This window comes from Callithrix jacchus, chromosome 17 (genome assembly GCF_049354715.1).
Source record: "Callithrix jacchus isolate 240 chromosome 17, calJac240_pri, whole genome shotgun sequence".
NCBI classification, from domain to species: Eukaryota; Metazoa; Chordata; class Mammalia; order Primates; family Cebidae; genus Callithrix; species Callithrix jacchus.
Genome location: NC_133518.1, coordinates 23800756 through 23824712, shown reverse-complemented (window position 1 = coordinate 23824712; position 23957 = coordinate 23800756). Strand labels below are relative to the sequence as shown.

General features: G+C 38.8%; 1 protein-coding gene across 6 annotated transcripts in view; it reads left to right on the top strand.

Moving 5' to 3' along the window:
* Positions 1-23957, top strand: part of OTOL1 (otolin 1) — a 119803-nt gene that overhangs the window by 59147 nt on the left and 36699 nt on the right. For all 6 annotated transcript variants that reach the window (XM_078353911.1, XM_078353909.1, XM_078353907.1 and 3 more), the window contains 3 exons: positions 1539-1699; positions 10785-10975; positions 11653-11744. The gene's annotated coding sequence lies outside the window, so the exon portion shown is untranslated. The remainder of the gene's footprint in view (positions 1-1538; positions 1700-10784; positions 10976-11652; positions 11745-23957) is intronic.

The following is a 23957-nucleotide window of genomic DNA, read 5'->3' as shown; positions in this document are numbered from 1 at the left end:
TTTGCTGAGAAGTGATGCAAAATCCATCAGATTCTCAAACATTTATTCTCTCAAATGTTAAGAACAAACATTTAAATTATTTGGGAGAATAATTTGGCAAAATGTGTAAGAAAGTTATGCATATGTGTATTCCAATGTTTTGAATGCGTAATCACTATAAAGCACCTAAACATTCAACAGTGGGGCATTTGAAACAAATCACATTCCAGCCCTATGATAGAGTCACTGTGGTTATTAACAATTGTGCTGCAGAATTAATGATATACAAATGTTCCTTATACATGATAAGGTAGCGAAAGCAGTTTGCCATTTAGTACATGTTATGTGATCCTGAGTTTACTGAAATGCAAGTATATGATGTGCATGGGAAAATATTTGGGAGTATCCGTGAAAAATGCCAATGCCAGTTACGGGTAACTAAATGCAGTGCATGTGCCTTGATTTTTAAATAACTTTACAATGGACGTATTAGTTTTGTAATAAAAAGCATGATAAATATAATACAAAAAGGAATGATTACTTTTCTACATGTTAAAAGATTTGACACAGGAGATTGTTAACTTTAATCAACTGAACTGAACAGGTACAAATTTGAAAAAGCACTTTAGAGGACTAGAAAAATAATCATGGAATACTACACATTGTTTCTATCTGCAGAAAGACTTTCTTAATATTTAAAAGCAGTTCAAAAGTCTGTAAATTTCTAAGCAAATAGAAAAATCTGAGCTTTTTAGGACTTTTACAAGACACTAGAGCCTTGGTAAGTCTTTTCTAGAATAAGACAGAGTGAAATAGAATAAATTAAAATGAAATAATTTTAAAAATTAGAGCATTAGCAAAGGCAGGTAAGCCACTTCAAATATATAAATAAACTCCTAAAATTTTTATTTTTTGTTATTTTTAGGAAAAAATGTTTATACTTCTATCCCCTTTTAGGAGTGAAAAGAGCAAAGGAACTGGTAAGATAGGCTTAGTCTGGGCACGGTGGCTCACACCTGTAATCCCAGCACTTTGGAATGCTGAGGTGGGTGGATCACCTGAGATCAGGAGTTTGAGACCATCCTGGCCAACATAGTTAAACCCCATGTCTACTAAAAATACAAAAAATTAGCCTAGCAGGCTAGCAGACAACTGTAATCCCAGCTACTTGGGAGGTTGAGGCAAGAGAATAGCTTGAACCCTGGAGGTGGAGGCTGCAGTGAGCTGAGATTGCACCATTGCACTCCAGCCTGGGTAACAAGAGCAAAACTTCGTCTTAAAAAAAAATAAGGAAGGAAGGAAAGAAGGAAGGAAGGAGAGAAGGAAGAAAAGAAGGAGGGAGGGAGAGAAAGAAGGAAGGAAGGAAGGAAGTAAAGAAGGAAAGAGGGAGGGAAGGCAGGCAGGCAGGCAGGCAAACTTGGTAGAGAGGCAATTCCTGAACTGGATTTTTTTTTTCTTTTCAGACTACAAGTGACTAAACAGAACTTCAACAGTACAATGGTGCCATTGAAAGCCCTGATTTAAGTCTGTCTGTCTTTCCATTTGATATTGTATTGCAGGCATGAGCTCTGCCTTCCCCTTGGCAGTGGCGAAGTGATATGGAGCGGGGGCAGTGAGGTGGCGCTTTATAGGACTGAGAACACCACGCTCATTTATACATAAGATTCCTACCCATTGGATCACTTGAGGAAAGGAGTTCAAGACCAGCCTGGCCAATATGGTGAGAACCCGTCTCTACTAAAAATACAAAAGTTGGGCAGGTGTGGTGGCTTGCGCCTGCAATCCTAGCTACTCAGGAGGCTGAGGCATGAGAATTGCTTGAACCCTGGAGGTGGAGGTTGCAGTGAACCGAGATCACCCCACTGCACTCCAGCCTGGGTAACAGGGTGAGAATCTGCCTCAAAACACACACACACACACACACACACACACACACACACACACACACACAATTCCTACTCCAGAGGACTCTAGAACAAAATGAGTGCAGCTGTTATGGTAAGTGAAACAGCTACTGATCTGGCAGGATCTTCAAGATACAAGGTAAAGAGAAGAAAGCCAGGTGTGGGGTAGTCCACTTGTTGTCTTTTGTGTGAGTCTGTACCTCTCGGTGTTTTTAGGTGTTTTAAATGCAGAGACTAAAGGAATTGGCGGTAGGTAGGCATTGCCTCCAGGGACTGGGTCTGGGTAACTGGGAGGCACAGAGAGAGGTGTACTTTCTTTTCACTGCAAACCTTTTGTGCATCCAGCATTCCGCCTTTAAAAAAAAAAAAAGATCCGTATATGGATCATTCTTCAAACAACAGAAAAAGGGAACCAAATTAAAAAAAATCTACCCAAAGAAAATTTTTTCGTAATAAAAATTGTTCCAAGCCTCAGAGCTTGGCTCCCTTGTTTTGAGCAGGATCAAGTATTCATGTATTCAGCTGAAGCTCATCCTTAGGTTTTTGATGAAGCTGTGCCATGTTTTTTTATCTCCTTTCATAGGGTTTCTGAACTCCCATCTTGTCAATGAAGTAGTTTTTAGTTGAACTGTTAATTGCAATTGATGAAAGTAAACAATGCAAGACATTAATTTTGGTGCTTCTACTTTTAAAACAATCACGTAAAATTCTAGAACAAGATTTGCTGTTCAGTAGGAAGGTCAGATTCTTTTCCCTATACACTCAATGCTACATATTCATGCTCCAGCGCAGACTGCTTGCAATGTAAAGAGGCTGACAACCAGAGTTATAATTAGGTCCTGCTTGCTTCCCTTAGAGTTTACAGTCCAGAAATTTCATGGAAATAATGAGAGTCTTAGGGTTTTTTGTTACGAGTTGAAATGCATATTCCAACACTCATCTATTAAAGTCCTAATCCCCAGTACTTTAGAATGTGACCTTATTTGGAAATAAGGTCATTCATTACAGATGTAGGAAAAGATGAGGTCACAGTGGAGTAAGGTGGGCTACAATCCAATGTGACCATGTCCTTGTAAAAAGGGGAAATATTTACACCACCACACACACACAGGGAGAACACCATGTGAAGATGAACACAGAGACCAGACTAATGGTTTTACCAGACAAGGAATGCTGAAGATTGGCAGCAAACTACCAGATGCTAGGAGAGGGTAACGGCACAGATTCTTCCTCACAGCCATCAGAAGGAAGGACCCCTGCCAACACTGGATCTCTGGCACAGATTCTTCCTCACAGCCGTTGGAAGGAAGGACCCCTGCTAACACTGGATCTCTGGCACAGATTCTTCCTCACAGCCATCAGAAGGAAGGACCACTGCTAACACTGGATCTCTGGATCTCTGGCACAGATTCTTCCTCACAGCCATCAGAAGGAAGGACCCCTGCTAACACTGGATATCTGCATCTCTGCCACAGATTCTTCCTCACAGCCATCAGAAGGAAGGACCCCTGCTAACACTGGATATCTGCATCTCTGCCACAGATTCTTCCTCACCGCCATCAGAAGGAAGGACCCCTGCTAACACTTGATCTCTGGATCTCTGGCACAGATTCTTTCCCACAGCCGTCAGAAGGAAGGACCCCTGCTAACACCGGATCTCTGGATCTCTGGCACAGATTCTTCCTCACAGCCATCAGAAGGAAGGACCCCTGCTAACACTGGATCTCTGGATCTCTGGCACAGATTCTTCCCCACAGCCGTCAGAAGGAAGGACCCCTGCTAACACTGGATATCTGCATCTCTGCCACAGATTCTTCCTCACAGCCATCAGAAGGAAGGACCCCTGCCAACACTGGATCTCTGGCACAGATTCTTCCTCACAGCCATCAGAAGGAAGGACCCCTGCTAACACTGGATCTCTGGCACAGATTCTTTCCCACAGCCATCAGAAGGAAGGACCCCTGCTAACACTTGATCTCTGGCACAGATTCTTCCTCACAGCCATCAGAAGGAAGGACCCCTGCTAACACTTGATCTCTGGATCTCTGGCACAGATTCTTTCCCACAGCCGTCAGAAGGAAGGAGCCCTGCTAACACCGGATCTCTGGATCTCTGGCACAGATTCTTCCTCACAGCCATCAGAAGGAAGGACCCCTGCTAACACTTGATCTCTGGATCTCTGGCACAGATTCTTTCCCACAGCCGTCAGAAGGAAGGACCCCAGCTAACACCGGATCTCTGGATCTCTGGCACAGATTCTTCCTCACAGCCATCAGAAGGAAGGACCCCTGCTAACACTGGATATCTGCATCTCTGCCACAGATTCTTCCTCACAGCCATCAGAAGGAAGGACCCCTGCTAACACTTGATCTCTGGATCTCTGGCACAGATTCTTCCTCACAGCCATCAGAAGGAAGGACCCCTGCTAACACTTGATCTCTGGATCTCTGGCACAGATTCTTTCCCACAGCCGTCAGAAGGAAGGACCCCAGCTAACACCGGATCTCTGGATCTCTGGCACAGATTCTTCCTCACAGCCTTCAGAAGGAAGGACCCCTGCTAACACCGGATCTCTGGATCTCTGGCACAGATTCTTCCTCACAGCCATCAGAAGGAAGGACCCCTGCTAACACTTGATCTCTGGATCTCTGGCACAGATTCTTCCTCACAGCCATCAGAAGGAAGGACCCCTGCTAACACTGGGCTCTAGAACTGAGACAGTAGGTTCCTATTGGTGAAGCTGATTCATTAGTGGTAGTTTGTTGCAGCTGCCCTATCAAACAACTACGAATTCCAGTCCAAATGGAATTAAGCAGAATAAACTTGGAAAAGAGAAGACAGACCATGACAGGGCGGCCGAATTATCCCCTCCTTTTAGAAATGTATAATCTTTTTTAATGGTAAAAGAACACTGTGTGCAAATAACAAAATCGAGAAGCTCTGGTTCCTAAATCGCCAAGACCCTTAACAGGTGTGATTGATTGAGTGTTGACCACAGGTGCCAGGCCTGGTGCTTGGTGCTTTGACTGGATTATCTTTCCTTCTCACGAATAATGCACAAGGTTGATGCAATTCTCTCCATTTTACTGAGCCTCAGAGAAATAAGGGAAAATCCCAGGGCTGCACAGGTGTTAAGTCATGAGCTCAAGATTTGGGCCCAAATTTGATGGGCGCTGTCAAATTAAGAACTGCTAGACCATATATTCATTAACTGTCATTTTGAGATGTTTCTCCAATTTTTTTCGAGTATGCAGGATTTAAATTGTCTTTAGAGATAGGTTCTCACTCTGTTGCCCAGGCTGGAGCACAGCAGTGCAGTCATAGCTCACTGCAGCCTCAAACTCCTGGTCTCAAGTGATCCTTCCACCTCAGCCTCCGCAGTGCTGGGATTACAGGCATGAGCCACCATTCCCAGACTGAATTTATCACTTTTGATAAAATTTAGAGTGGCAAAGCTGGCACTAACAACAGGTTGAATGGTGGTACAGTCTTTAGAACCTCAAAAAAAGGGGCTTATTGATGTGTGTGTGTGTGTGTGTGTAGTGAATGATGGCAGTCTCAGTTTGTAGTAAATGATAAAAAGTTTTCCTAATAAAATTGTTGTTTTGCTATGAGACTCTAAAGAACATGGCAATAATCCTTTAGCCTGTTCTTTATCATTTTAAGAATGGAAGGAAAGTTCTACTCTAGGATAGCCTTAGTGATATCTGGTGATTTTGTAACCTGAAGTCAATTTATCAGGTCAAGCAGATTTTCCTGGGTAGGAAATACTGTTTTCTTTTTCATTCACTTGTTGAACAGAGGAACAGAGTCTTCAAGTTATTTGCAATTTCGACTCAGTTTTTTTTTAGTAGCAATCAATTTAAAACTCTATAGCTTCCCATAGCTTGTTCTATAATGACAAAGTTTATAATTTAATCCACTCCATAGATGACATTTGGCCGTAAGAAAATGATATGTAAATTATGATACTTAGTGAATGTATTGCAGAGTGGACTAAATAGTTCTTCTGGGCACATCTGTGCCCTCCACAAGGTAAGAGAAAACTTGTTTTTCTTCTAACTTGAACATATGCCGTGTTTTAAGGTAGATTTTTATTTAAATGCAAAACATTGTTATTTTAAATATCAAATAAAATGTCATTTGCTTGTATCTTCCCTTATGCATTCTAATTTAATTTTGTAATCTATTGGCTCTTTCCTCTTATTCATGGGAAATTAGTAAAACAACAAAAAGACATATAGATGATTCATTTAAAATTTTCTCACATCTACATAAAGTCTAGAAAATTGTTGTATTTAACACTCCATAACAGTGGTATTTTTTCTCACAATCTTCTCTCATGTAATTTGAGAGATTTGTATTTTTGCTCTAAAGACACAGGCTCTGAGCACTTTTTTTTTTTTTGAGATAGTCTATTGCCCAGGCTGGAGGCAGTGGAGGGATCTTGGCGCAGTGCAACTTCCGCTTCCCAGGTTCAAGTGATTCTCATATCTCAGCCTCCTAAATAGTTGAGACTACAGGCACATGTCACCATGCCTGGCTAGTTTTTTGGATTTTTAGTAGAGACAGGGGTCTCACCATGTTGGCCAGGCTGGTCTCGAACTACTGACCTCAAGTGATCTGTCTGCCTCGGCCTTGCAAAGGAGTATTTTTTTTTCTTTATTTCTGTTATACAACAGCATATGTGAATAACTACGAGAAGCCATTAAAAGTCTTCTCTTTGGGGAATACAGAGTTTCTTTAAACCACTTTTACAATAGCATTTATTGCACTTTTTCTTTCAGGTGTGTGGTTTCCAATTTACTCATATACGTTCTCTGATGAGCTGCCTAGAGGCCTATAATCCTGTTCCTATCTTCAGCACTGCCCAGATAGTTATTGGTCTTGCAGCACAACAAAGCATTTTAGACAAGCCTCCTCTGTTCATTCAGACCTTTTGTATAAAAGAGCTTTGAAACCGATCCAGGCGCAGATGGCCAGGTTTGACCAGTGTTCCCAGCCTGTGCGACACCCACCACCACCGCCATTTTCCACAGTGAGATAGATGGAGTGGAAAATACTATTAATCTTCAAAAGCAGAATTCCTGCATTATTTGGTCCCCAAGAACCAATCATTTTAAAACAATTTACCACCACAAACTGGGTGCCATTTTATAGAAGAATGACCTAGAACAGAAGAAATGTATTTTCTCTTGCGTCCGCAAAAAGCATTGTATTGGGCAATCAATTTGCTTGTGTTTTAGAAATCCCACTAAACCCTATGGTGCCTTAAAACAAACACAAAGACACCAGGAGAAAACCAGCATTAAGATCCTTTTCTTTTTTAGCTAGTTGTCATTCACTGCATAAAACATTTCCCAGTTTTTTTTTTTTTTTTAACTAAAGCAGATTACTGTTATTAAATTTTTCAATACAAATAAGAAATGGGTTAAAAATTATTCAACCAATTCTATGAGCTGATTTTAAATGTCCTGTTTCTGATGATGAAAGCTATGCTTGGCAGCCTTGAATCTTGTCTTAATTCAGGCTGCCATAAGAAAATGTTATAGCTGGGCGTGATGGCTCATGCCTGCAATCCCAGCACTTTGGGGATCTGAGGCAGGCAAATCACCTGAGGTTGGGAGTTTGAGGCCAGCCTGACCAACAAGGAGAAACCCTGTCTCTACTAACAAAACAAAAATTTAGCTGCATGTGGTGGCACACACCTGTAATCCCAGCTACTTGGGAGGCCGAGGCAGGAGAATCACTTGAACCTGGAAGGCGGAGGTTGCAGTGAGCCAAGATCACGCCATTGCACTTCAGCCTGGGAAACAAGAGCGAAACTCTGTCTCAAAAATCTTTTTCTTTTGGTAATTGATGATCAAATATAAATGTGGTATATTTATATATTTGCCTTATAAATGTTAGCAGCAAAGTTCAAAAAGTTACCTTTGTCTCAGTGGTTTCAGAAACCCAACCCTTAACACAAAATTGTTAAAGAGATTCTAAAGCCATTGCAACAGGTTATAATTCCTTTCTGAATGAATGAATTAATCAACAAAAGAAATCTCATTTATATTCATTTAAAAATTGCTTTTCCTCCTTGATTATTTGCTAAGATTTATTTTTTAAGTTGGTGCACTGTGTGGTAATTGCATTGAAAGAGAAGGTAGTCTTTTTTTTTTTTTTTGATGGAGTCTCACTCTGTTGCCTAGACTGGAGTGCAGTGGCGTGATCTCGGCTCACTGCAACCTCCACCTCCCTGGTTCAAGCGATTCTCATGCCTCAGCCTCTCGAGCAGCTGGGATTACAGGCATGTACCACTGCGCCCAGCTAATTTTTGTATTTTTAGTAGAGACAGGGTTTTACCCTGTTGGCCAGACTGGTCTCAAACTCCTGACCTCAGGCAATCTGCCCACCTCGGTATCCCAAAGTGCTGGGATTACAGGCGTGAGTTAACGCGCCTGGCTGGTAGTCTGTTTTAATGTCTGCTACCCCAGTGATTATTAGTATTGATCTCTTGATTTGGCTGCGTGGGAGAGGAGCCACCCATTTATTAGCAGAACAAGTTTCGCAGGTGGAGAAAAGCCTTTCTTTGGTTACAGGTACTGGTTTCATGATACTTTTCCTGCTTCTGTTTTAAAAAACTAATGGACAACTTCATTGGGAAACAATTTTTCATGGGTTTCTTGTGTTTCTGCATGTTTGTATCTATTTTTGTTCCCAAATATTTTTCCAAGGATGTTTGTATGGTAAACAGTCTTGGAAGATAGCCATAGTTCTATCTCTAACAGAGGACAGATTTGTTTGCTCTCCAGAATAAAAGGATAATGTCTCCTGGAATAAAGGTTGGGCAAGTTTGGTAGCAGCCCTTTTATAAGACTGAGGGTTTCCTAAGATCAATGGTCATCAATTGAGATACAAAAACATGGGTGTAGGTAGCATCCATGCTGGCCAGTGGACAGATCCTGGTAGAACTTGTGTGCATTGGGAGATGGGAAAGGGAACAGAGGTGAACATGAGGCTCATGCTATCTGCTGTGCCTTGAGGAATAAAGTCCTTATTCTCTGACCCATGAGTTTGAGGGTTTTTTGTTTTTTGCCAGCAACCATGAAACCGTGTCTTAGATGCATCTCAAGTTCTTGAGACTTAATCTCAAGGAAAACCTATGTTGTGATTATTGTTATTTTTTCTTTTATATGTGTATTTTTTTGCACATATAAAATACACATATCTTTTATATGTGTATTTTATATGTGTATCCTTGTTTGGCAGGAGAACATTTATCCCAAAGACTCCCTTTCCCTCACTTCTGGTGAGTTCTGACAAACACCTAGCTAGTATGATAGATTTTTGGTAAAATAGAAAGAAAGTATCAGAATAATAATCTGGCCACTATATATAAAAATAAACATTTAGTATTAATTCAAGAAAGGTTTTCTGTGTTGACAATGTTTCCTTCCGCAGCTATTTAGCAAAGAGGTAATTTTCTTTATCCACTATACATTTATTTACATGTGCTGTATCAAAAGAGCCCCGAACATCCTACTCCCAAACTGAGAGGAAGGCGTATTGACAGTAGAGTGATCATATGAAACTTCCCACAGATAACACTGATAAAATCTGAACAAAATGTTTTAAAAACCTACCAACTATGTAGAAGAATGGAAAGTATCCCAAAACAAACAGAAACAAGGACCTAATATTACTTTTATCTCCCTTTCCCCACCTTTGGATGGCGTTTGTAATTTTAATTTACTTTGATTTCTCATGCCTGTCTATGTCACAATGATATTTGAAGACAATGAAACAATACCAGGCTGACCTTAACTCTCCAAAGCAGCCACTGCTAACCAGCCGTGGAATTCCAATTAAGTGGCTGAAGGCCATTTTGAATGTTAGACCTACGTAACGCTGCAAAACTGACTTTTATAAAGGAACAATTGGCTCAAACTTCTGGGTTCTCTTTCCTTATTGTGATCTAAAGCTAGATGCCAGGCCCATGGATATAGTGCAATGGTGACATAAAAGGGCTGGCTCAGGATAGCCCAGTCCTACCAATGTACCATAGCAGAGACTTGAGTATGGTAGCAATGAAACTCCCATTGTACCAAACTTCCTATGAGTCAAGTGTACAAAAGTATAACCTGAGTATCAAAAGGAATTCATGGTCCCTAAGATCTAGAGAGGTTTGACTTAGCCTCTATTCCACACTCTGTAGAAAAGCCCAGTGCTGTTCCCAAGATGTCTGTGGACTCTTTAGGGACACACCTCGGGACATCTCTGAGTCCGATTTCTTCTTTCTTGAGTTCTGGTTCTCCATTCTGTGCTTTGTGACTTTTTCCCTTCCTCTCTGGCATCAATCTGAGTGTGAAATCAGCTCTTTGTTTTCTTTTAAAACTCCACTCAATGTGTATGGATGTAAAAGGAAATATTATCAGAAAATTTCAAACAAAGTAAAGCTGGATATTAGGCATCCCTGCTCTTAAAATGGTTTTAGCCACTCTCTCATACTTCTACTCCTCCCTTTCTCCTCCATCCTGTTCTCTCAGTATAAAATAAAACAATCTCCCCCCAGATCATCCTTCAGATCTTCACTCCTTTCTCTCAGTTGTTTCTCGTCAAACACACATTCTGGCCTCCTTTCAGCACAGGGCTCAGCAGAAACCCAGAAATCACCCCATTATTAGAGGTTCACAAAATTCCTTTCTTAGGTTTGGGTTATAGGATATGCTTTTACTGCTTCACAAAAGACTTGTGTTCGTATGTATGTTTTAAATTACAAAATTAATACACTCCTCTTATCTGACTGATAAGTCATTAAAATTGCTATACATGCTTTTGGCAAATACTTAAAAATATTAGGGTTCAGATACAGTTTGGTGCCGAAATTTCAATTCCATTTCTCCTTTATTATAGAGTTCGGGCAGAGGACAATACGCAAAGATTGGGAGCTAGAAAGAAAACAACGTGACTGCTTATTCAATGATTATAATTACCAATGTACCAGTTATTGTCTGGGAGTACTCAGGCCAATACCTGTCTTGTACCAATGGGGTAAAACTCCTGAGAACTACCTTCCCAAGATCCCCTTGACAGCTGGTTTCCAGGTTGGTTCTTCTAATGGGCTGGACTCCTATGTAATGAGAGGGAGATGGCAGAAGTAACTTGAAGGCCCTAGACTTCTGGTCCCAGCTGCAGAACTGACATGCACCTGTGAATGCTTGCAAGGTGCCAGTGGCAGAAGCAGTGAATGTGTGCTCTGTGATGGATGCCCATTGCTTAGGGCAGACCAGTGTGGCCTCCTGCAGGTCCTGGTCCCTGAGAGACATTACTTTCCCCTTGTGTCTCCAACAGTGTTGTAGCTTAACTCTCTGGATTAGATTCTTTTCTGTTTTAAATAATTAGAGTGCTTTCCATTTTGCTGATTGAATTCTTGACTGTTACCCCCTATAATATGGCTGTTCTGGCAAGCTATGTTAGAGGACAGGAGAGCTATAAGGCCAGAGGTTTGAATAGGCATTTTCAAAACTAAGATGACTGGAACTGAAGAGAAGATTTTGAGCAGACTTATCTTCCCAGTCTAGGGAGGAGCTGCTGGAATGCAGAAAATGTAATGAACTTGCTCCAAAGAACCAGAGCCACATATACATGCTAATTAGACTGAAAAACAGAATAGGAGAGAAACACCAGAACATGGCTGCAAGCCCTTAAGAAAAAGCAGCCTTATCTGCTCACGAAATGCAGGACAATGACCAATCCATTGATCATCTTCTCCTTCTTACAGGAGGAAGAGTAAGGGGAATGGGTGGAAGTACTCAACATGCATGGGGAGAGCTGGAAACATCTGCCTCTGAGCTGTGTTGGAAACCTGAGAAGGTAGGAGAAACTGTTTTTACGTACAATAGAAAACTGAACTCATTCTATCAGCCTAGAAGGAATGAGAAGAGGCTTATGTTTTGTAATTGAGATACTCACATGGTTAAAAGGATGAAATATGTATTTCACTGGCTTTCTCTTTTATCACCAACACAAAAGCTGGCATGATTTCTGTGTGACTGAGTTCTTGCCAGTGGGATCCCAAATCCCAAACAAAACCAAGGAGACCATTCTGACCACTCTGAAATTCATTGAAAAGTATGAATCTTTTTCTTGAAACAAAGACTTGATAGGAAATAGCCAGGATTCTATACACACTTGTATTTGGTCCTAAATAAAAGCCTTGACTTGACTGTTAGAATGCTAAGTGGGCACCAGGAAAGAAAGAAACTACTCAAAGAGATCTTGATGAAACCATGTGCCCTGGGAGTAGTCAAGCTAGAGTAGCGTGGAGCAGCGGGGATAATTGAAGCAGTGTCTTTCCTAAACGATGTCATTTTCTATGTAGCTGTTGACATTTCTTCTAGCGTTTCATGACTGGTCATGAAGTCACCAATAGTTTCTTCCAGTGTTTTTCAGTGTAGCCAGCTTCTGTTTATTGTCTATTGTGTGCATGCTGATGCTATCCAAAGCATTTTGTGAACCTCTTTTGGAAACTGTAAAGGTTGTCAACAGCTTCAAAATCATGCAGTGCTTCTTAGCCAAACAAAATTTGCCTGAAAAAAAAATCTCGATTTCTCGTGTGCAGATAGGACCCCTGTGATGCCTGGCACCACCCTGGCCTTTACTGCTTTGTGATATGTCAGGGTGATTCACTGGTTTTGACATGGGCATGTGTTGGCTTCAAAAGCCTTTTCAAAATTTTTGAAGGAAGTTTTGCTTACTGCTATGAAAAGTGTTACATTTATAATGGCATCATTTCAAGATATTCTGTCAAGAGCTGGGAGCCAGATACAAAGTTCTTCTCTATTCCACAGCTTACTGGCATTCCCAAGGGCAAATCTGTAATAAGTGTTTGAATCTCACATGGAAATTTCCCTTTCTTGAGAAAAAAAAGAAAGTAAATCTATTTTAGAAATAATTTTGGCATGAGAATAGCTCATTTATGGCTTGACTTACATAGCAAATGTTTTTGTTACCTCCTGGAGGTAAATCTTTTCATTCAAGGTTCTGCAGCGACAATGGCACTACTGAAAAATTACAGGCTCTTTGACTAAGTTGTTTGCTAGAGGTGGCCAAATATGTGAACTCTGTGATACTGGATGAAGATATACTTTTGTACTCTGGAAATGGGAACGCCAAGGAGATAGTGATATATAGATTCCTGGCAATGTGACAGAGTTCTTTTGAAAGTCATTTTATTCAAACAACCTTAAAATAGGAATCTGGATTTGCAGTTTTTTTACTTGCTAACAAAAATAGTACCAGTAATTCAGGCTTTGCTAAAGATACCCTCATTGATATGAGGACAAAGAGAAGACTTGACTCGTATTCAGTTCAAAGTCCTGAAGAATTCTGGTGTTGTTATGCACAAAATTATTCCAACCTGGGAAAATGAGTGACGGGTAGCTCTGATTCCATTTACTGAAGAAAAAAATGCTGTAATATTAAAAGCTGACTCCCAAATCCCTTTTAGAGAAAAATTTGTCTAGAATCACACTTTGATAAATGTGTAACTGGGATGGATTTTGTTGCTGCTCAGTTTCTCTCAAATGTGAGAATTGGTGACTTTCCCCTCCAAGACTTCCAACTGTTGCCTGCTTTTAAGAATTTCTCTTTCTGGAAAACTTTGGAAAATCCTGGACTTTTGGAGGAAAAAGGCAATGTTTATACAGCACATTTTGGATGGTATATGCCAGATAAATGTCCTGCTGATCCATGGATGACAAGCCATTGTCCATCAGCAATGGGAAGAAACTGACATGGTGCCTCAGTGTGGTCATTGTGTTTCCTGCGACTCCCACTGGAATGGCTGTGGGTGATGGCATTGGCTCAGCTTCCATCAGGCTTCCTATGGGAGTTGTTTTGACAGCTTGGCCTTCCTTAATGGTGACTCTGGTCTTTCACTTCCTCTCTTTCCCTCTCCCACCACGATTCGGCCCTTCCTCCTACCTCCTCTCAGGTGATGCTCCAGAACACTCTCCCTTTCTTGCTGCCTCCCTATCCCAGGAACTTTCATCTAGTCACCATGGAGACTCAAGGGTAAATTTTCTGCATCTCCTTCAATTTTCTTTCAAATAAATTATTATGGATCAAACTCCATGTTCCATTTCCCTTAAGGCCTTACAGCATTGACACCTAATAACCTATTTTGCATATAAAACAGAAATCAAAACGTGAACATAAAATGAAAGCCCTGCATTATGTTTTTTCTTTTTGCATGTCTCCCTTTCTAATTCTAATGCTTTTGAAGGCAATATGGATGTCTCAGGTATTCTGGGGAGGATCAGTACAAAGAAGTGGTACAAGAGCAACAAAAACAAGGCACAACAATGACTGTTGGGTAAAGAGGCAGCTTAGAGGTGTCTGGGTCCTAAAGCTTCAAAGATTGGTCATAACTGCTTTGTTTAGTAAAAAGACAAAAATTAAGAGCCAGCAAAATGGTATAGGTTTTGCTGATGATCAAGAACATTGCTTGGTGTGATCTCTCTGTGAGAATCCTTCCAAAGATACAGTCAAATCTTCAATGGTACAAAAGCTTGATATGTGAGAAGGGGCTAAAATGGTGTCAGTGTCGGCTGGTATGGGGCAGAATGTAAGGATGTCAGAGCGCACAGGTGGAGGAGGCAGGCAGGTGCCAGTTGCTGCAGACCTAGCAGAAACCTTTAGGTAGAGCTTTGGCTTTCCATTGGCAATGAAATTACCTAGTATAAGTGATTTTACCTAAAGATCAAGTAGGTAATGCAGACTCCACCTGTCTAGAGAGATATAATAATGCACATCTTTGTGATTAAGCACTTACTAGACACAAGAGATAGAAATAAAGTGTACTATGTCACAGATCACTGCAATTTTAACTTCTTATCCTCATTAAACACCTTTGGATTTCTTATTTCTGGGTAGTCACCAAGTTCATTTTCATTTCATGTAAATAGTTTTGATTCAAGTTTTTTAGGATGTTGCCATTAATTTCTACAAGAAAAAAATGAAGCAAGAAAATTTCTGCAAGAAAGAAATGAAACTGTATGCATCAGAGTTGATAAAGCAGAAAAGGCTTTTATTAAAATAATATAGGATTGCTCCTAAATTTCCCAGGAGGGCTGGTGAACGAACCTTGAGAAGCCAGCAGGAACAGTGGCAGGTCGGGCAGCCAGAGCAGTGGCCAAGACTGCACCACAGATCAACCTCGGGGAAGCATATTGCTGCCTCTACAGGGACTCAGACACCTCAGTTTCATTACTACCACCAAAGCCACTGAGCATTTGATCCAGCTGCTGCTGCCCTCGACACTGTAATAGATTCGCTACTGGGCCTGCTTCTCTGTCCAAATTCACAATGCTAGCCTGCTGCCCTTAATTGGCCAGGTCTGTGTCACTCCCCCATGACTTAAACTGCCAGGGGTGCTGGGGAATAAGCATCACGGTTTTGGGGCTCCCATGCTGGGAAGTGGGCATAAGCAGTGAATGGAGTTAATAAAGGGATAATATAGCAGGAAGTAAAAAAAAAATTACAATCATCTACGATATTGAGAGAAATGATTTTTTATAAAAAGCGGTTTTTCTTCTATGTTGCCTATGTGAAAGCAATAAATATCCAAGGCAATAATATGAGTAGTATATTAAAATTAACAGGGGTATTTTAAGACTCTTTTGGGAGATGAGAGCAGGTCCATAAGTATATGAGTATACTAGAGTCCCAAAACAAAACACTACACCCTGAGAGGCTTGAATAACCAAAATTTAGTGTCTCAGTTCTGGAGACTAGAAGTCCCAAATCAATGTGTCAGACAGGTTGGTTTCTCCTGAGGGCCTCTCTCATTGGCTCACAGAGATCATCCTCCTGCTGTGCCTTCACATGGTCTTTCCTCTATGTATCTATGTGTCCTAATATTCTTTTCTAATAAGGACAATAGTTATAGTCCATTAGAGCCCACTCTAAATGACTTCATTTTAACTTAATTATCTTTTTAAAGCGACTGTCATCAAATACAGTCACATTATGAGATATGGGGGTGAGGGGCAGTTAGGATTTGAGATTTCAGGGGCCATACTCTCTTAGTGAGGATGCTAGGAAACAGAGTCTTTCTTACATTGCCAGTGGGAAGGTAAAGCTGTCTGATCCTTGTGGAGGAAATTTGGCAATATTACATAGCAAAGTTACTCATGCATATTTCTTACAGGAATCTGTCCCAAAGATGTATGCTTAGTTTAAACTCTTCCTCTTGAATGAAAGCACAGTCTACAAACATGATAGGCTATCACTGTCATGATTAGGTTGCCTTATAGGGTGAAGGTTAAAAACATTTTTCAGATGTAATTAAGATCCCTAATCAACAAACTTAGAATTAACCAAAAGGGAGAGCACACTAGGTAGACCTGACCTAATCAGAAAAGAGAGCATCTCCTAATGGCTTTGGAGAAGTAAATAATCATTTTTGAAATACCATTTGACCTAGCAATCCGATTACTGGGTTATATACCCAAAGAATTATAAATCATTCTATCATAAAGACACATGTACACGTATGTTTATTGCAACACTATTCACACCAGCAAAGACTTGGAACCAGCCCAATTGCCCATCAATGATAGACTGGATAAAGAATTGTGGCACATATGTACCATGGAATACTATGCAGCCATAAAAAAGGATGAGTTCATGTCCTTTGCAGGGACATGGATGAAACTAGAAACCATCATTCTCAGCAAACTAACACAAGAACAGAAAACCAAACACCACATGTTCTCTCGCATAAGTGGGGGTTGAACAATGAGAACACAGGGACACAGGAAGTGGAACATCACACATTGGGGAATGTTGGGGGGGTGGGAGACTAGGGGAGGGATAGCATTAGAAGAAATACCTAATAGATGATGGGATGATGGATGCAGCCAACCATCATGGCACGTGTATACCTATGTAACAAACATGCATGTTCTGCACATGTACCCCAGAACTTAAAGTACGATAATAAAAAAATAAATAAAGAGGGCCGGGCGTGGTGGCTCACGCCTATAATCCCAGCACTTTGGGAAGCCGAGGTGGGTGGATCATGAGGTCAAGAGATCGAGACCATCCTGGTCAACATGGTGAAACCCCGTCTGTACTAAAAATACAAAAATTAGCTGGGCATGGTGGTGCGCACCTGTAGTCCCAGCTACTCGGGAGGCTGAGGCAGGAGAATTGCTTGAACCCAGAAGGCAGAGGTTGCAGTGAGCCGAGATCGTGCCATTGCACTCCAGTCTAGGTAACAACAGAGAAACTCTGTCTCTACATAAATAAATAAATAAATAAATAAATAGAGTTATAAAGGAAGACTATGAACAACTGTATGCAACAAATAAGATAACAAATGAAATGGATAAATTCTTCAACACAAATTACTGAAACTGGCATAAGAGAAGATACAAAATCTGTATAGATCTTTAACAAATAAAGATCTTTACCATTCTATTTAATTTCAGCCTGGGGGAAAAAAGATCTTTAACAAAAATTTAGATAAATGAATAAATTTTTAGATACAAACTGCTAAAGCTGGCACAAGAGAAAATAGAAAATCTGTATAGACCTTTAACAAATAATGGCAGGAAATTAGTAATAAAAAACCTGTTCTTTAAAAAAAAGCCCAGAGACATATGTCTTCACTGGTAAATTTCATGGGACACTTAAAGAAGAATTATGTAAATTCTTCACAAAGTGCCTGAGGACATAGAAGCAGAAGGAACACTACCAACTTAGTCTATGAGGTTAGGAATATCTTAATACCAAAACCAGGCAAAAATATCACAAAAAAAGAAAACTACATCACAATATCTCATAAATATGATGCAAAAATCACCAATGAATTACTAGAAAACTGAACACATGAAGATATAAAAACAATGATATGTTATAATCAAATAGGATTTAGCCCTGGAATACCCAGTTGTTTTCATATCTAAAATTCAGTTATGTATGAGTAATTTACAATATTCACAGAATAAAAAACAAAACTAGACCATTGTCTCAATAGATGCAGAAAAAGCATTAGACAAAATCAAACATCTCTTCATGATAAAAATATTCAACAGACTAGGAATGGAGGGAAACTTCTTTAACCTGATAAAGGGCACTTATGAAAAACGCATAGGTTGCGAAAAGGCTAAGAGACTAAATACTTTCCTCCAAGATGAGGAACAATACATGATCGTCCACTTTTGCCACTTCCGTTCAATGTTGTACTGGAGTTTCTAGCCAGGAAAATTGGGCAAGAAAAAGAGAATAACAAAGGCATCCAGAATGTGAAAGAATAAGTCAAAAAAATGTGTACTTAGAGACTATATAATGTTATATATAGAAAATACTCAAGATAGTATTTAAAAATAGACCCACTAAAAAACCATTAGACCTAATAAGTTTAGCAAGGTTGCAGGATATAAGATTAATATTAAAAATCAGTTGATCAGTTGTATTTTATATAATGGCAACAATTAAACCTAAAATGAAATTAAGAAAATAATTCCATTTATAGTAGTACCAAAAACATTAGGAATAAATTTAACAAGTGAAAACTTCTACTCTGAAAAATATAAAGTATTATGAAAAAAATTAAAGAAGAGAGCAGTGAAAAGCTTACAATTTCAGGGCAATCTATATCAAAATCCCAGTGGATATTTTGCATAAATTGACAAGCTGACTCTAAAATTCATATGGAAGTTCATATGGAAATGCAAGTACAGCCAAAATGATCTTGAAAAAGAAAAAGTAGTAGGATTTTCTCCTCCTGATTTCAAAACTTAATACAAAATTACAATAATCAAGACAGTATGGTACTGGAAGAAGGTTAGCTATACAGATCAGTGGAATAGAATTGCAAGTTCAGAAATAAACCTTTATATTTGTAGACAATTGATTTTTGACAAGAATTTCAAGACAATCAGGGAAAGAATCATTTAACAAATGGTGATGAAGCAACTGGACCTTTTTCACATAAAAAACAGAATCTGGGCCTGTATGTCACACCATTTATAAAAAATAATTCAAAATAGAAATGTAAGAGCTAAAATGTAAAACTCCTGGAAGAAAACAGGCATACGTCTATGAACTTGGATGAGGTAATGGTTTTTCAGATATGACTTCTTCAAAGGATAGAATCAAGAAAATAAAAAGACAACCAAAAGAACGGGAAAAATTTTCACAAATCATAATGCATCTGACAAGGATTTTTATCCAGAATATATAATAAACTCTTATAACTCAATAATAAAAAGATGATTCCCAATAGAAAATAATCTGAATAGATGTTTTTCTTAAGAAGATATAAAAATGGTTCATAAGCACATAAATACCCAATACCATCAGCCATCAGAAAAATGCAAATTCAAACTGCTATCAGATAACACTTCACACAAAACATAATCAAAGATTGTGGAAACTGGAAGCTTCATAAACTGCTGGTGTATGTACAGAGTGTAAAATAATGCAGCCTCCTTGAAAACAATCTTGCAGTTTCTTGAAAGATTGGCATAAAACTACAATATGACCCAACAACTCTCCTCCTAGTTATATATGCAAAAGAATTAAAAACAGGCCCACATACACACTTGTACACAAATGTTCATAGCAGCATTATTCATATTAGCCAAACTTTGGAAGCAATCCAAATGTCCAGCAATGATAAATGGACAAACAAAATATGACAATTTACACAATGGCATATTATTCATCCACTAAGAGGAATGAAGTACTGATATATACTACAATAAAGATGAACCAGAAAACATGTTCCCTGAAAGGAGGCAGATGGAAAGATCACATATTGTATGAGTCTATTTATATGAAATGTTTACTCAGAAACAGCTTTAGAGTCAGAAAATAGATTAGTAATTATGTGGGAGAAATGGGGAGTTCCTATCGGTGGAGATGAGGTTTCCCTTTGGGGTGAGGAGAGTTTTAAAATTCAGTATATTATGGTCACACTCTTTTGTGAATATACTAAAAACCGTTGTATTGTAAGCTTTTAGTGGGTGAAGTGTATGATATGTGACTTTAACAAAGTCATGATGAAAGGGCATAGGAGCCAACTAGAAGGGAGCTCCCTCGTGGATGGGACAATGTAAGCATCGAAAGGAATGACTGCATCACATTGAAACACAACACGTATATAAAAATCAGTGCGTTTGTAATGATACCAAACTAAAACTAACAAAATATCTCACTATTCACCACTGGAGGTTGCCAGAGCATCAATTATTTCTCTGAAAAAGCGAGCAAGGAAAATAATCAAACTCATTTGCCTTAGCTGTATGAATAGTATATGTATGTAATCAAATAGCTTATGAGGGAAAATTCTTCTTTATAGAAGACTTATAGCTAATAGATACAGACAGAATACAAGTATTAGAAATTTACTTATTTTGCAAGTCCTAATGAAATAATGCTTCCAGGCAACATTCATGTATAAATGACAAAAGCATGAGGTACAATGTGGATGAAATAATTTTACAGTGGAGAGGCCAGGCTGATGCAACCTGAACCCTCTGATTTCATATTTGGAAAAATAGTTTTATTGACTAATAATTCACGTACAATAAAATTCACCCTTTAAATTATAAAATTCAGCGGTTTTTAGTGTAGTCACAGAGTTGTGCAACCATCACTTCTCTGTCAAAAGACAAAATTACGACAAATTCTGTTGAAAGATATCAATTGGCTTTTATTTGCAATTTCAGAATTGAACACAACCTCATTCTGATGAGCTGAGCAGAGAAAGTTGACCTCATAGACAGAAAAGCTCTGAAGAAAGCAAGACCAGGGAACAAAACATGGATTGGTCGTTTCATAGTCAGTTTCTCTGTAAAGGTTAAAGCAGAGAGGACTTTCTTACCATGCCCCCTAAAAGTGGCCTGTGTGGGGATTTGACTGTTATCCCTCTCTTCTGATTTCCTGAAGGTCAGATAAACAACTTAGTTTCAGCACGGTAACATGGAACTTCAATACAAGTGATTCCATTTTGGTTAGGTCTGTTGGACCTCGTGCAGGAGCTCAGTCCAAACCAATGGTCTTGTATAAATGTTATTTAACAACTGCTTAATTTCTAAACATTTTTGTCACTCCAAAAAAGAGTTATTAGCTCCATAGTTATTAGCAGTAATTCGCCATTCCTCCCTCCTACCAGTTTTTGGCAACCACAAATCTACGTTTTCTCTCTGTGGATTTGTTTATTCTGGAAATCCGTATAAATAGAATCTTCAACTATGTTTTCTTTCAGTTACTATAATATTTTCATGTTTGTCTGTGTTGTAGCATGTATCTGTACTTCATTCCTTTTAATGGTTAAATAGCGTTCCATTGTATGGATGTACCACATTTTGTTTATTCGTTCATTAGTTGATGGACATTTGGGTTGTTTCAATTTATGGCTCTTGTGAAAAATACTTCTAAGAGCATTCATGTACATATTTTTTGTGTGGACACATGTTTTCTGTTCTCTTGGTTCTATACCTAAGGGTGGAATTGCTGGGTCATATGATAGTTTATGTTTAACTTTAAAAAGAAGTTTCATCTTAGTATTACTAAAAGTGGTGTTAACCCTAAAAAGGAGGCAAATAAGCACTTAGTCAGAAATGGGGGTTGTAACTCACTGAGGTAGCCATCAGAGATTGCAGCACCAGCGAGAGTCAATAGGGCTTTTAGATTATCTGTTTGTCAGATTATTTCACCAGCTGATTAAACAAAGAAGCCTTTAATCATTAGTGAAACAGTGTATTTACATCAGTTAGTCAGGGAAAGCTATACAGAGTATGTCCTTAAAGATTGAAGATCACTTTCATTGTCGAGGGCATAGATGTTTGTGAAGGAAATATTTTTACAGTTTCTTTGTCAGTTTCAAAGTTCATCAGCAATTCAGTGTGGAGTCAGTAGCCCAAGATGGAATCACTGATGTCAAGCCTGGAACATTGCTAAGCTCACAGTGGGAAAATCCAGTATTATGCACATTAGAATGAGATGCAAAAAATTGCACAGCATACATACAAATTATTCTGGCCAAAACAATTGAACTGAATATCATAAAGCATCTAGATCAGGGATCTGCAAGCTTTTTTCTGTAAAGGGTCAGGCAGTAAATATTTTAGGTTTTGTAAACCATACACTCTGCGTTGCATTGTCTCAACTCAGCTAGTGTAGCATGAAAGGAGTTATAGACAGTATGTAAATAAATGGCATGAATGGCTTTGGCCCAGTAAAACTTTATTTACAAAGCCCACAGCAAGTCAGATTTGGCCCATGGACCATGGTGTGCCAACAGATTTGAAATCTCATAACCGTTTGCAGGAAACTGGTGACTTAGTTTCTCCAAAAAATGGTCAATGGCATGAAAAAGGCTTAAATTCCACTTCTTCCATAAGTGCTCCCCTTTTGTTCTCATGCAACACGTTTCTTGATTGGGAAATGAAGAGGAAGCCTGAGTGTATTGGAAAGCACTACAATGTATCTTTTAGTGGCCTCACTGTGCTGCCCCTTCTCTTGGTGATAAAGGGTCCCTCTATCTGGGCCAATTATAGTTCTCTATCCATATTGCTACCGTAATCACTCACAGATGTGAACATTTGCTCTAAGGTAGACCAATCAGAGTTTTTCCCTTAGCACTTTTTTTTTTTCAAGTGAAGTGCTCTGGTTGTGAGAGCATGTGAGAGTATACAAGGGCCAAGATGACTCTCATCAGAGTTTGAGGTTTGAGTGGCCACTGATCTTGAGAAAATAAAGCTAACCTGAAAAGAGGAGAGAGGTGTATGTGTGTATGTGCATGTGTATGGGTATGTGTTTGTGTTTATGTTTATGTGGGAGAGACAGACAGACTGAGGCAGAGAAAGGCAGAGTCAGACAGGCAGAGAGAGAGAGAGAGAGAGAGAGAGAGAGAGAGAGAGAGAGAGAGAGAGAGAGAGAGAAGTAGGGGGACATGTTATTGGCAACTAAAGAGGTCTATTTAATTGTTCACTTCTAAAAATTTTTTGAGAGGATAAAAAGTAATATGTGTAAAATTCCTGGCATCATGTGTACTAAATCACAAATTGCTTACTCTATCTCCTCTATTAGTTAGTTTCTCATGTTTATGTGCCTGGTTTTACAAGTAGACTGCCAGCTCCATGTGGGAAACACATTCTACACTTCCTTGCTTTCCACAGTATTTAATGTAAGCTAAACTAAATTCTGTGAAAAAGATGCTCTATATTGACATATAAGAATATGAAGTCGTACTATTTGATTAACAGAATGACCTTTATATCTTCTAATGAAAATAGACTTCTTTTTTGTGAATTTGTGACAAGTTAGAGGTGACATTTTAATTGAAGAGTTTTTTTAGAAGTATTATTATTTTTACATTTAATGGAATAAATATTGTTAAATTCTGAAGAAACTTTTTCTTGGAAGTTCATGAATGAAGTTATTGTGCATGCAATTTAGACTCTAATGTTGAATATTTAAGGCATATTTTTAGCTTAATTGCTGGAAAGCAATATCACCACAAGTTGAAATCATTTTAAAATACAGGAAGACTTAAAATTATAGTGAACATGTCATTTGGAATAATTGGCATTCTAAACAAAGCCCGAAAGAAGTCATTAGAGGTATTTAAAGGAATTAGTTGATGGTTTTTAAAAGACCCATACAAGTTGAATTTATTTACTTTATACATTTAATGGCTTTAAATATATAATACTAAAATTACTGTTCTAGTTTTTAAATAAGTAAATGAAATTCTTCTGTTTTTTTTTCCTGAAAACCAAATTGCCTAGAGCACTAAAATATCTATTGCTGTTCTAAATATAATGCTTAGTTAGTTACCAAATTTGATGCCAGACCCACTTTAAAAAGTTTTAAAGCAAATATATTCTAGTTATAATATCTAGGTAAGATGTAGCCTATAGCTTTCTCTTTATAGTTAATGCTAATTTAAAAAAACTCTTTAAACTTCTTCCTTTCTAGTTGCAACTTTGTGCAAATAGACCAACGTTTTCCTATCTTCCCTGCTTTCCTACCTGGTAATGCTAGTTTTCTAATTCTCAGGAAACA